At 45.7% G+C, this 14,800-nt stretch overlaps 1 protein-coding gene across 2 annotated transcripts in view; it reads right to left on the bottom strand.

Moving 5' to 3' along the window:
- LOC121577749 (polyhomeotic-like protein 2) overlaps positions 1–14,457 on the bottom strand; it is a 46,466-nt gene extending 32,009 nt beyond the window's left edge. The window contains exon 1 of one of the 2 annotated variants that reach the window (XM_041891609.2): positions 14,313–14,457. The gene's annotated coding sequence lies outside the window, so the exon portion shown is untranslated. Of the gene's footprint in view, positions 1–1,277; positions 1,367–14,312 lie in introns of those variants that run through there. The other variant, XM_041891610.1, reaches the window with a different exon arrangement.
- Between the last annotated feature and the right edge of the window lie 343 nt (positions 14,458–14,800).

Genomic DNA, 14,800 nt, shown 5'->3' on the forward strand with positions numbered 1-14,800 from the left:
AATATTGTCTGTGTATAATGAGATGAAGTGATCAGTAGGTTTTAAAGAAATTGGAGCAAATTCCCATGTCTTCCAAGACAGACCAGTGATATGACCATTCTAGTCTATCAAAAGCTTTTTCTGCGTCGAGAGATAATACAGCCCAAGGAGCCGTTGTTTCTGATGAAGCTTCTAAGATATGTAATAGTGGACGGAGGTTATCCGAGGATAAACACTAACAAACCCACTTTGGTCCTCAATTTGGGTAAGAAAGTCTTGAGACGGGACAACATTTTGGAAAACAGTTTAAAATCTGTGTTCAAAGATAGGCGGCGATGGTGATAACACTGGGTGGCATCCTTACCTTTTTTTTATAAAAGCGAAATTAGTGCTGTATTCACATCTCTCCCAAATGAACCTTTCTGAATGGCTGTATTAATCATTTCGAGCAATAGTGGCCATAATTCATTCCAAAATGTTAAATAGACCATAATAATACCATCCCAGCCAGGTGATTTGCCTTTATTCATGCTATCCAATGCCCTTTCGAGTTCATTGTGAGAAATTCGGGCTCCCGGCGAGGTGGCTTCCTCTGAGATAAGAGGAGTTCTTAATTATTACAATCAGAGGTTTACTGTTATTTAAAGAAGTGGGAGAATCTTTGATTGATGAATTTGGGTTCTGCTAGTAATTCACCTGTTTCAGATTCAACAGTTGCTATATCAGCTAATCGGTCACTACTGCATAGCTTGTTGGCCAGTAAATAACAGACGATTACCATGAAAGTAATGGTTGAATCTAACTCGATGGATGGCAAATTCTGCTTGGTCTTATCAATAAATTAAAGTTATGTCTTGACTTTGGAAAGAGTAACAGCTACCTGGTCTGAAAAGTGTGTTTGTTGAGAACGCTCTGTTTGTTGAGAACAGTTAACAACATTTCCAATTCTGATATCTTCTTTCATTGTGATTTATTCAACCCAGACGCAAATACAGTTACATTATTTTTTATAAAACCTTTGGTGGCATCCCATAGAATCCAGGGGTCAGACTGAAATTGTATTGATCATTATGATTTAATTTAGTTCAATTTCAAATTGATCACAGAATGTAGAATTTTGTAGTAATTAAACATTGAAATGCCGTCTTGTGGCTCTTTTAAGAGATTCTGAAATTTGAAGTTGGCAGTAGTAAGCGTGGAGGTCATAAGCTCATGTCTAATTTCTATTTTCTTGATGAAAGAAAATAGAGGTGTAGATAATAGTACGAAATTGATTTGTGAGAACGCTAATAACTTACCATTTAAGTTCATGCTGCCGATTTTGTTCACTCCATGGAAATCAAATGTAGGCCATCCCTTGAGGTTGTAGAATGGTCAATGAGTACTGTCCAAAATGACAGTGTACTACATTTGTTAAAGTGTGTAACGAGCGCGAGAAAGTCTCCCTTGATCACTCCGCCACACGTGGCCCATTCCCTAAGAAAGTGTGGGGGCATGCTACAAAACAAACATCCACACCAGATGTACCCCAATGGACCTGCCTGCTCTCTCTGTTCTTCTGTACATCTTAATTTAGAATGCCACTTAAGGCGTCCGCATGCTTCCCAGCCAAACAATTCGGAAGAGTTTGTGGATATATTTTGACAACATTTTGTTCAGTTTTTGTTCCGTTTTGGACTGGAGGGTTTTTTCGGGCACACATTTTTTTCTGGAGGCAAGCCAAAGTCCGGAGTCGAAGTCTATGCCCTTTCGTCAGTGATTAGTCAACAGTAAGGACTTTTCAATAAAGTGTTTGTCGTCATTCAACGAGAGACAACTCGTTTTCATGCACATTTTTCATTGAGAAATACTGCACCAAACATCTTAGTTAGATGTAAAATTGCACGACTAAGATCAACTCTGCAAAAACGTCAAAATGAATGACATTTCTTGAATTATCTTAGATTAACTCAGACTATTTTGAGGAAGTGTATACTGGCTAAGGCTTCTCAAAATGGACAAACCGTACTATTGCCGCTTTTTTCTCATTTTTCAAGCTAAGGTCTTTTAAGGGAGTATGTTAGCACACTCGTTAGGTTAGCTGACTGAAACATGCTGATGCCTTTAGCCTAACTGTTATGTTAACACCCCGCTGACTTCCCCGTAAACCTAAATAACAAAACCACAGTATCTCATCCCATACTGAACATTCCTCTCTTAATCCAGTCTATAAATACCTGTATCAAACAGCACTCCCAAAGCCGCAGATTAGCAATATGCGTCAACCCATACACTATTCTATGACTCAATCTCAAAGGAACCATTCCCCTACAAAGGGAGAAATAGGTCAGGCATGATCACTGGTAGTGAGCACAGAGTATTGAAAGCCTTGGCCTCATCAGAAGACATTTAGCATGTCTCTTCCAGCTGTGGGCCGGCCAGCCTGCCCCTGGGAGGACCTGACAGAGCATGACAAGGCTGGCAAAACCAGATGCTGACTGATTTGGCTCCTTACCAGTCAACTATCTTCGATGCAGCTGGGTGACTGGCCTGCTGCGCTGGGACACAATGTGCTATGTGACACCTCAGTGTCATAATGGTAAATATAGGATAGCCTGCCCTTGGACATGAACTGTCTCACTGCTTACTTTGAACTACCTCTAGTTTGTCAATAAAGTGAAATCAGCAACTAATCTTGTTTAGTGGTGGATGAGAAAAGATGACTTTGCAGTTACAAGCCAGCAGACACTCACTGACACTCCTGCTTCAAACTAAAGCCAAGCGTCCATCCACTCATCCTCAGAGGCGCCCAGACTGCCAGGACGGCGACACTGTCTTTAATTAGCCCTCTTTCCCTGGGATGTAGTGGAGGGCCAGGCTTAACTGGTATTCCCTGGTAAAAGACAAGAGGCCTGGGCTGGTGGGTTCATGCAGCTCAAGTCTGCAGAAACCAATCTCCCCTGTGACCAGGTCTCTTCCCTGTTGGGGATGATCTCTGTAGAGGTAAATGATTAGCTCTCCATGAGGAGGTAAATGAATAAAATCTATTTGATTATGCATTATGGGTGGGACAGGGGCAAGCCCAGGGGTAAGGGCAGTGCCCTTCTTGCTTATTTACAGAGCAGGCTCTAAACCATAAAAAGAATGCCACTTTATCCCAATAGCATAGATTTACATCTTTCAAGAGTCTTTCAAAAGCATTTAATGCAATTGAATGAGTGCCTTGGCCAACAGCATGTTGTGGCCATATGCAAAAGAAAAATTGGTTATATCGTAAAACTTAATGAAAACAAATTAAGACCAAAAAGCAAATGTTTAAGGTTAGGGTTAGGCATGTGGTTAAGGGAAGGGATAAGGTTAGGTTTAAAATCTGATTTTGACTTTGTGGCTCTGTCAGCTAGTGACCACTCTGCAGAGCTGCTTCCAGTACGAGTCATCTCAATAAATGCCAACCTGCCACTAACACACACACTATGAAGGGCATGACTGTAAATTGAGAATGTTCAAATAGTACACACTACTCCGAATGATTCTCCCAGAGCACTGTGACCTGGGGTCCAAGGGGAGATGCTCTATCCATAATAATTTACGGTCATACTGAGCACTAAATGAGTCCCAGTACAATTAACCTCTAAAGCAGGGGTGTCAAACATACGGCCCGCGGGCCGGGTCAGGCCCGCAAACGGGTTTAATCCGGCCCGCGAGATTATTTAGAATTTTTTTTTTTTATTTTTTTTTTTTTTTTTTGTAAAGTATAAAAATGCGCTGCAATTTTTCAATAAAATAAACTGCTGTTCCAATTGCGTCCACTGGATGGCGCAATAGCAATTGTGTTAAGCAAGCAAATTGTCTATACCGGGGCAGAGCAAGTAGGTCAAGCACGTGCAGCCAATGAGCTACTTTGTTTTGCCCGCGATATTTATTACGGCTTCTACTTTTAACATTATGTGCTTTGGCACCCTCATTGCCCCAATATGTCTCTGTCAAAAAAGAGAAAAGTGGACGCAGAGTGCAGAGTGTTCCAAGAAAAATGGTCATCCTATTTATTCACGGAATTGAATGGGAAAGCTGTATGTTTGGTGTGTTCAGAGCATGTTGCAGTGCTGAAAGAATATAACCTTCGTCGCCACTATGTGAGTCTTCATGCCGACAAATATGACAACTTTCAAGGACAGCGGAGATGAGAGAAGGTGAATGAACTGTTGGCGGGTCTGAAGAAACAGCAGTCTGTGTTTACTCACAGCCGAGACATCAGTGACGCTGCAGTGAAAGCTAGCTACCTCATTGCTAATGAAATCGCAGTGGCTTCAAAACCATTTAGTGAGGGTGAATTTGTAAAAACGTGCATGATGAAGGCAGCGGAGATTGTGTGCCCTGAAAAGCGGCAGGCTTTTGCAAATATCAGCCTGACAAGAAACACAGTTGCAGACAGGATTTCCGATCTTTCAGTGGATTTGGACAGCCAGTTGAAGCAAAAAGTAAAGTCATTTATTGCGTTTTCGGTTGCAATTGATGAAAGCACGGACATTACAGATGTTGCACAACTGGCCATTTTCATCCGCGGAGTTGATGACACATTGACCGTCACAGAGGAGTTTGTGGAGTTGGTGCCGATGACAGATACAACGACAGCAGCTGATATTTTTACCGCACTCGTCGGCGCGCTGGACAGGGTCGGAGTGGACTGGTCCCGCGCTGTCAGCCTGGCTACAGATGGTGCGCCCTCAATGATCGGGAAAAAAGCAGGCGTTGTGACAAAGTTCAGAGAGAAAGTACAATCTGCAAATGGAGGACGTGATTTTTTGACTTTTCACTGTATTTTGCACCAGGAGGATTTGTGTTGCAAGTCATTAAAGATGGATAACGTCATGAAGGTGGTCATCCAAACTGTTCATTTCATCCGATCCAGAAGCCTGAATCACCGTCAGTTTGACAGCCTTCTCAGAGAGAAAGACCACATCTATGGCCTGCCATACCACACTGAGGTAAGATGGTTAAGCCGAGGTGCTGTGCTGAGGCGTTTCTTTGATTTACGAGAAGAAATTGAACAGTTCATGGAAGAAAAGGGCAAACCAGTGTTAGAATTTCATTCCGCAGAATGGATGCAGGACCTTGCATTTATGGTGGATGTTACAGAGCACCTGAATAACTTGAACAAACAGCTGCAAGGGCGCAACAAAGTTGTCACGCAGTATTATGACAGCATACGTTCTTTCAAGTTGAAGCTGTCATTGTGGGAGACGCAACTTGCCGGTGGTGATGCAGCTCACTTCCCCTGTCTGAAAAATGTGTGCGCGACCCAACATGTGGCAGACATGAAGCGGTTCAAAGATAAAATAACAGGACTGTTACGGGAGTTTGAGCAACGCTTTCAGATTTATGTTGATGTTTTTATGTTGATGTGCTATTGTTTTTAATTGATTTTATTTGTATTGTGATGTCACGAGAGGCTGTGTCCTGGAGGGACGGTACATCCCCCTGAGGTGGCTGCAAACCCAGACAGCTATGGCTCCATCTGCTGGTATGGTCGGGAACTCCAACCCTCTGTGGCCAATCTTCCCACGCAGCTGAAACCAATCAGGGGCTGATAGGCTGGGGTTGTTTTGGAAGGGAAGAGACACGGTCTGGAGAGTGGGTTTGGAAGAGAAGAGAATTGTGTTATAATTTCGTTAGTTGCCGAAGACCTTGAATAAAAATCCTTGTTTTGGTTGAACCTGGACTCCTTGCACTACTTGGGCAACCCCGCTGGAAGCGGTAGCCTCTCGTGGCATCACAGATGGTGGAGAATACAGGCACGCTCAAGCGTTAATAGTGCATGGCAGAGGAGGATACCGAAGGTTTGATCACCCAGTTTTCCAAGTTGGCCGTAGGCTCCCCGCCGACTGAAATGGAGGACATATTGAAAGCCCTTGTTGCTGGCCAGCACGCCCAGATGCAAGCAAACGTGGCTCTCTTGGAGGAGCAAAAGAAAGCCAACCTTCTGAAGGCAGAGGAATTGCAGTTGCAGAGACAGAGGGTGGTCCAAAATACCCGCCCAATAAAGGCAAGTGACTTTATATCTAAGATGGGAGCTACCGATGACATTGAGGCATACCTGCATGCATTTGAGGCCACGGCCACTAGGGAAGCCTGGCCCAAGCAACAGTGGGTTGGTCTGTTAGCCCCCTTTCTAACCGGGAAGCGCTGAATGCTGTCCGGGACCTGGGCCCTGACCAGGTTACTGACTATGATGCCCTGAAGTCTGAGATCCTCAGCAGATATGGACTCACAAAATTTGGTATGGCCCAGCGCTTTCACAGTTGGACCTTCCAACCAGACCAACCTCCTCGGGCGCAGATGCATGAACTTGTCCGAATCGCAAGGAAATGGCTGGATCCGCAGAGGAATACAGCAGCGGCGGTGGTGGAGGCCGTTGTGGTGGATCGTTACCTACGCGCCCTGCCTTATGAGGCAAAACGGTTCATCAGTCAACAGGCCTTGACCACGGCTGATCTGACCGTGGAAGCTGTGGAAAAGTACCAGGCCACAGCGGAGATGCTGAATGCTTCCCGAAAAAGACCCCAGGAGTGCGGCCCCACCACAAATGGGAAGGACCCGTCCAAAGGACCCCAAGGTCTCGAACCCAGCCACGTCAGGACTTATCCCGGCTCCAGGGGGAGCCAGAAACCAGGCGGGTCCAAGAAGAGTACACCAGGAGGGGGAAACTCGACAGTGTTACCGGTGTGGGGAGATGGGACATATCTCCTGGCAGTGTGGGAAACCAGCCGATGAACCTATGCCCACTGCGGAGTCCTCCAGCTCAGCACCCACACACCGGGTTGCCTCGCTCTTGGGAGTCGTAGATGGCGGCCCAGATCGACCCCCCACCTGCCCGGTAACTGTGAATCACCATGATGTGGAGGCCTTACTGGATTCTGGTAGCCGGGCCACCCTGGTGCGTAAGGATTTGGTGGGCCCAAGGTGTCTGACCCCGGGGAAAGTCCTCCCAGTTTCCTGTGTCCATGGGGACACCAGAGAATACCCCATTACTGAACTTACAATGACCAGCACACGGGGAACCATACACACGACGGCGGGGGTGGTTGATTCCCTCCCCGTCCCTGTCCTAATTGGACGAGACTGCCCAGCCTTTTACCCACTCTGGAGAGAGTCTCAGGAGAGGATAACCCGAGTACCTCGGAAACGGAGAGGCAAGACTCATCCTGGGAAGGCTCGGTGCAATCCTCCGAGTTACTCACTCCCGCCCGGGCTCTGATAGGGATGGCAGGTGCCCAGACCGACACCGAGACTGGTCCGGATACGGGAGAAGAGAACGCAGCCCAGGAAAGTGCTCCGTTCTCCAGTGAAGAAGACGTCCCAGGCACCCAAGAGCTTCCCCCTCTCACAGGCCAGTATGGTACGGCTCAATTACAAGATCCTACTCTTGCAAATGCCTTAAGAAATGTGCAGGTATTAGAAGGTGTAGTGTTAGGTGATAAGACAACCCCTACTTACCCCCATTTCGCAGTAAACCGGGGTTAGTATATCAGATAGTCAAGAAAAATGAGGAAGTGCATGAACAGCTCCTCGTGCCACAGCCCTATCGGGCCACAGTACTCAACCTAGCCCACACACACCCGCTAGGGGCCCACTTGGGGGTAGAGAAGACTAAGGAAAGAATCGTGCAACGTTTCTTTTGGCCAGGAGTACACAAAGAGATAGAGAACTACTGCCGTAGTTGCCCTGAGTGTCAGCAGGTTGCGCCAAAGCCCACATATAGAAACCCGCTCATTCCCTTGCCCATTATCGAAACTCCTTTTGAGAGGATTGGATTAGACATAGTCGGGCCCTTACCGAAAAGTGCCAGGGGACATCAATACATTCTGGTCATTCTGGACTATGCGTCCCGGTACCCGGAGGCCATTCCGCTGAGGAAGGCTACATCCAGACAAATCGCCAAGGAGCTGTTCCGTCTCTCAACTAGTCTGGGAATCCCAAAAGAGATATTGACGGACCAAGGGACTCCATTCATGTCCAGGGTGATGAAAGAACTCTGTGCTTTACTGAAAATCAAACAGCTGAGAACCTCGGTCTACCACCCCCAGACAGATGGCCTAGTCGAACGTTTTAACAAAACACTAAAATCCATGCTGCGGAAAGCGGTAGGGGAAGATGGGCGCAACTGGGATCAGCTGTTACCATACATATTGTTTGCGGTGAGAGAGGTACCTCAGTCTTCTACTGGTTTTTCACCCTTTGAGCTCTTGCTTTCCTACAGACCCAGAGGACTGCTCGACATCGCCAAGGAGGCCTGGGAGGAGCAGCCATGCCAACAGCGGACACTGATCGACCATGTAGGGGCTATGAGGGAGAGAATGAAGGCCATCTATCCCATGATGCGGGAACACATGGAGGCCAGTCAGCGGCAACAGCAAGCCTCCTACAACAGATCTGCTCAGCCCAGGGAGTTTAAGCCGGGGACAGAGTGCTGGTCCTGGTGCCAACCGTTGAGTGCAAATTCCTGGCAACCTGGCAAGGACCATATGAGGTCATTGAACGCATGGGAGAAGTAAACTACAAGGTGAGGCAACCAGATAAGAGGAAAACTGAGCAGATTTATCATGTTAACCTTTTAAAGAAGTGGCACGCCAGAGAGGCGCTGTTTAGCTCTCTACCCCCACAGAGACCCAGGAACCGGCGCGAGAAGAGGTTCAGCTGGGTCCAAATCTGTCCCCACATCAACGACAGATGGCCCTGGAACTCGTGGAGCAGAACCAGGATGTCTTCTCCTCCCTTCCCGGTCACACAGAGGTGGTCCAACATGAGATCCGCACCATGCCTGGCCGAACGGTAAACCAGCGCCCGTACCGCGTGCCAGAGGCTCGTAAAGTGGTTATACAGAAGGAGGTAAGGAAGATGCGGGAGTTGGGAGTAATCGAAGAGTCCCACAGTGCCTGGGCAAGTCCCATAGTACTAGTTCCCAAGCCAGACGGTTCAGTACGATTTTGTAATGACTATCGAAAGTTGAATGAAGTGTCTGAATTTGATGCATACCCAATGCCTCGTGTCGATGATTTAATAGACTCCTTGGGGCATGCTCGTTTCATAACCACTCTTGATCTCACAAAAGGCTACTGGCAGGTGCCCTTGACCCCGGCGTCTAAGGAGAAGACAGCCTTTGCCACCCCGGAGGGGCTCTACCAGTATACCCGACTTCCGTTTGGTCTCCACGGGGCACCTGCCACGTTCCAACGCCTGATGGATCGAGTCCTTGCGCCCCACAAGAGTGCACGCAGCGGCTTATTTGGATGATGTGGTTATACAAAGTCAGGATTGGGCCAGCCACCTACCCCGGGTACAAGCGGTGCTGGATTCGCTCAGGGAAGCAGGGCTCACGGCAAACCCGAAGAAGTGCAAGGTGGCCTTCAGTGAGACAAACTACCTGGGGTACACCATTGGGCGGGGGTTGGTCAAACCACAGGAAGCCAAACTGCGGGCCATACAGGACTGGCCGCAGCCCATCAACAAGAAGCAAGTAAGGTCATTTTTTGGGCCTCGCTGGCTACTATAGACGCTTTATTGCAGGTTTTGCTACCATAGCGGCACCATTGACGGAGCTGACGACCAAACGCCACTCACGAATGGTGAAGTGGAACCCTGCGGCGGAGGCGGCTTTCCGCAACCTGAAGCGAGCACTCTGCTCCAGTCCGATCCTGGTGGCACCAGACTTCAAGAAGGAATTCATGGTCCAAGCGGATGCTTCGGAGGTGGGTCTGGGTGCTGTCCTCACCCAGGCACATGACGGGGAAGAACATCCCATTCTCTACCTAAGCAGGAAGTTACTTCCAAGAGAGAAGAACTATTCAACGGTGGAGAAGGAATGTCTGGCTGTAGTCTGGGCCCTGGAGTCCCTTCGGTTCTATCTCCTGGGCCGACGTTTCATGGTGGTATCTGATCACGCCCCTCTGCAGTGGATGGCCAAGAACAAGGAATCAAACAGTAGAGTAACCAGATGGTTTTTGAGCTTGCAACCGTTTAACTTTTCGGTTGTCCACAGGGCTGGCAAGCACCACGGAAATGCGGACGCCCTCTCCCCGGCGTGATGCCTTCTTCACTGCCTTTACCCCGACGAGGACGTCGGTCCCGAGGAGGGGATGTGTGATGTCACGAGAGGCTGTGTCCTGGAGGGACGGTACATCCCCCTGAGGTGGCTGCAAACCCAGACAGCTATGGCTCCATCTGCTGGTATGGTCGGGAACTCCAACCCTCTGTGGCCAATCTTCCCACGCAGCTGAAACCAATCAGGGGCTGATAGGCTGGGGTTGTTTTGGAAGGGAAGAGACACGGTCTGGAGAGTGGGTTTGGAAGAGAAGAGAATTGTGTTATAATTTCGTTAGTTGCCGAAGACCTTGAATAAAAATCCTTGTTTTGGTTGAACCTGGACTCCTTGCACTACTTGGGCAACCCCGCTGGAAGCGGTAGCCTCTCGTGGCATCACAGTATATTTAACCTATTCTTGACTCTGTGGTTCTTGCACTTGTTTGGGGAACAGGATTTCATTATTTTTATCTACATTTCTGCCTGAGAAATGACACCCTGATATAGTTCTGTGATCTGTGATATACTTCTGTGAATCACTGAGGCATTGTGTGTTCTTTGTCCTCAGAACTTTCAAATAACTTGAGGTGTTTTATGATTAATAGTGATGTTGTGCTTTTGGACACTGTCCTCAGGCTCCAGCTTTATGTTTATATATGTTTTTATGTTGATGTGCTATTGTTTTTAATTGATTTTATTTTATTTGTATATTTAACCTATTCTTGACTCTGTGGTTCTTGCACTTGTTTGGGGAACAGGATTTCATTATTTTTATCTACATTTCTGCCTGAGAAATGACACCCTGATATAGTTCTGTGATCTGTGAAACAGTTCTGTTAATCACTGAGGCATTGTGTGTTTGTGTGTTCTTTTTCTTTAGAATTTTCAAATAAACTTGACGTGTTTTATGATTAATAGTGATGTTGTGCTTGTACTATTTTGGACACACTGTCCTCAGGCTCCAGCTTTATGTTGTATGTTGATCGTATTAAAACAAAGAAAACAATCTGAAGTTGTTGTTTTTAAGTTATATATATACCATTATTTTTCCGGTCCGGCCCACTTGGGAATAGATTTTCCTCCATGTGGCCCCTGAGCTAAAATGAGTTTGACACCCCTGCTCTAAAGCCTCGAGGAAATTCTAGGAGCTTCACTGTAATAGAGCATGCTTTTCTCCAGTTTGACAGCTAACATAGTGACTTATTGGTATAGTGCCTTCCGAAAGTATTTACACTTTTTTCCAAATTTTGTTGTGTTACAGCCTGAATTTTAAATTAATTAAATATAGATTGTGTCACTGGCCTACACCCAATACCACATAATGTCAAAGTGGAATTATGTTTTTCAAAATGTTTACAAATTAATTAAAAATGAAAAGCTGAAATGTCTTGAGTCAATAAGTATTCAACCCCTTTGTTATGGCAAGCCTAAGGAAGTTCAGGAGTAAAAATGTGCTTAACAAGTCACGTAATAAGTTGCATGGACTGTGTGCAATAGTAGTGTTTAACATGATTTTTTTTATGACTACTTCATCTCTGTACCCCGCACACACACACAATTATCTGTAAAGGTCCCTCAGTTGAGTAGTGAACACAGATTCAACCACAAAGACCAGGGAGGTTTTCCAAAGCATTGCAAAGAGGAGTACCTATTGATAGATGGGTAAAAAAAAAAAAAGAAGCAGACATTGAATATCCCTTTAAGTGTGGTGAAGTTATTAATTACACTTTGGATGGTGTATCAATAGGCCTACACTCAGTCACTACAAAGATACAGGCATCCTTCCTAGCTCAGTTGCCAGAGAGGAAGGAAACCGCTCAGGGATTTCACCATGAGGCCAATGGTGACTTTAAAACAGTTACAGAGTTTAATGGCTGTGATAAGAGAAAACTGAGGATGGATCAACAACATTGTAGTTACTCCACGATACTAACCTAAATGACAAAGTGAAAAGGAAGTCTGTACAGAAAAAAAATATTCCAAAACATGCATCCTGTTTGCAATAAGGCACTAAAGTAAAACTGCAAAAAATGTGGCAAAGAAATTAATGTTATGTCCTGAATACAAAGCGTTATGTTTGGAAAATCCAACACATCACTGAGTACCACTTCATATTTTCAAGCATGACAGTGGCTACATCATGTTATGGGTATGCTTGTCTTCAGGCAAGGACTAGGGAGTTGTTTAGGATAAAAAGAAACGGAATAGAGCTAAGCACAGGCAAAATCCTAGAGGAAAACCTGTTTCAGTCTGCTTTCCAACAGACACTGGGAGACAAATTCACCATTCAGCAGGACAATTACCTAAAACACAAGGCCAAATATAAACTGGAGTTGTTTACCAAGACATTGAATTACAGTTTTGACTTAAAATCTGCTTGAAAATCTATGGCAAGACTTGAAATGGCTGTCTAGCAATGATCAACAACCAACAACCAACTTGACAGAGCTGGAAGAATTTAAAAAATAATAATGTGCAAATATTTTACAATCCAGGTGTGCAAAGCTCTTCAAGTCTTACCCAGAAAGACTCACAGCTGCAATCGCTGCCAATGGTGATTCTTACATGTATTGACTCAGGGGTGTGAATACTTATCTAAATTAGATATTTCTGTATTTAATTGAAATACATATGCAAAAATGTCTTAAAACATGATTTCACTTTTTCATTATGGGGCATTGTATGTTAATGGGTGAGGAAAATATATTTAGTCCATTTTGATTTCAGGCTGTAACAGAACGTGGAATAAGTCAAGGAGTATGAATGCTTTCTGAAGGCATTGTATGTAATATGCACATACACAGACATACACATTGAACAGAGTTGTGGGGTAGTCATGTAGCCTATCTTGTTGGTCTCATTTGGGTCACTGAAAGAGCCAAGGGAACTACAACTAGCCTGTTACTACAATGAACGTTCTGACTAGAGGTCTACACGGATCCACCTGTACCCGAACACTCAAGACCCGATCCTGGACCCAAGGGGGTCTGGATCCAGAATTCAAAATAATGTCACGGATCTGATTGTCACGTGTCTCGGGTATGAGTAATTTTAACGGACTTGTCTGGAAGGACCAATACAGATCCGAACACAACATCTGCAAGCAAACAAGAAATAAATAAAATAATTTATGCTGCTGCTTGTTGTTGGTCAATCGTAAATTATCAAAGCGGCAATAGGCTACAGTCATAGAGCCTCCATGTGGGGCAAAAGTTAGGAGATATCTAAATCAGTTAAAGAAGGACAGGCTACAATGACCAAGAGCCAACAGGTAGGCTGCTACTTTATATTTTGAATGGAGTTGTGGTTTGTAACAAGAAAGCGCATGCAGCCTCAATTAGCCTAGCTAGCTAGCTTAACTAGCTTCTCCCGGTTTGATGCAGGCAAGACAGGTAGTAATGTTAATCATAATGGATTATACATACTATAGCAGCTATTAGTCTACTATAGCGCGAGTTGGCTTGGTTGGTTGCCTTCTCTTCCTCCCTCTTCTCGGTGTCACTCGCTCACACTCACAGTCGCCTACACACAGCACAGCCACCTTGCGCTACTTCGCGCTTTATCAACTCCAGTTAATAAAGTAGCTTAAAAATGAACATTTTTGCTGCTTCTCTCACTCGGATCGGAACGGGTCTGGATCTGACCACTGGATCTGGTTGTCCTTCGGTCCGTTCGGAACGGGTCTCTATATTAAAACATAATAAAATGTATGCATATCGGGTCCGGATGGGAAAGCCCAAGGTCCATTTCGGAACGAGTCCAACGTTTTGGAACCGTGAAGGCCTCCAGTTCAGACATGCTGCACTTGTCAAAATATCCAACCCCTCCCCCTCACGGCCTTGGGGTCGTGACTCAAGGGACACAGTCTCAAAAGGCACCAACCTACCCCCTCCAAAAGTGTCCAGGGAGGGAAGCGCTATGTGTTCGTGAATTTACAGCCCATGCAAAGGAGCATGTTGAGAGTTGAGCACCAGCTAGCTGATCCCTGCATTTCTGTTTAATCTAATCCACAAAATAGTTCCATGTATGCCTTCTAATTGGTGTGTTCCTGTTTAATGCAAAATGCACTGACGTTCCTCTAGTCTAGCTAGTAGCTACTAACGTTAGCCAGTCAGCTCTGTCAGTCAGACACGGACGGTTGTTGTCAGCTCAATAAAGGTCCCTCCGGGCTAGCATGCACATGCTCAGACAAACACGGTCATTGACCGCAGAAGTACAACTAGAGGACCGAGGCCGAGAACGGCCTTTCATAACGAAATAAAATGTTGTTGCCATACCTTCCACGAAGGCCTTGTACTTCCCTGCTTGGAAATACTCTCGCGCTCCTTTCCTGTTATTCTAGCTACACCATTTCTGGATGTTGCTTTATACGATACACTTGGAATAAACCAGCGCGAGTGGAGGAGCAGGGGTGGGAGGGAAAAAAACCTATGCATTAGCTTTCCAAAATAGAACATGTGACATGTATTCACCCAATGGCCAGAACGTGTACCTCTTTGGCACTCCCCCTTCCCTTTCAGACCCAATCCCCCCCGGCCCCTTTCCATACGCCTGTCAAATCGGTACTACAGAACCTGTCATGGTCTCCATAGCAACACAGAGGGATTTAACCTTTGTCAGGTTTTTATTGGCTCATGCCCTTAAATTGGTAGCTATGTAGAAAGCGCAGTGTTTGAAAATACCGTATAAAAAGAAAGGGAAAGCAAAATAGATAAAAATGAATGTTTTATTGTTAAATATCTAATCTAATGAGGTCAGCATCAAT

Source organism: Coregonus clupeaformis, chromosome 12 (assembly GCF_020615455.1).
Source record: "Coregonus clupeaformis isolate EN_2021a chromosome 12, ASM2061545v1, whole genome shotgun sequence".
Classification (NCBI taxonomy): domain Eukaryota; kingdom Metazoa; phylum Chordata; class Actinopteri; order Salmoniformes; family Salmonidae; genus Coregonus; species Coregonus clupeaformis.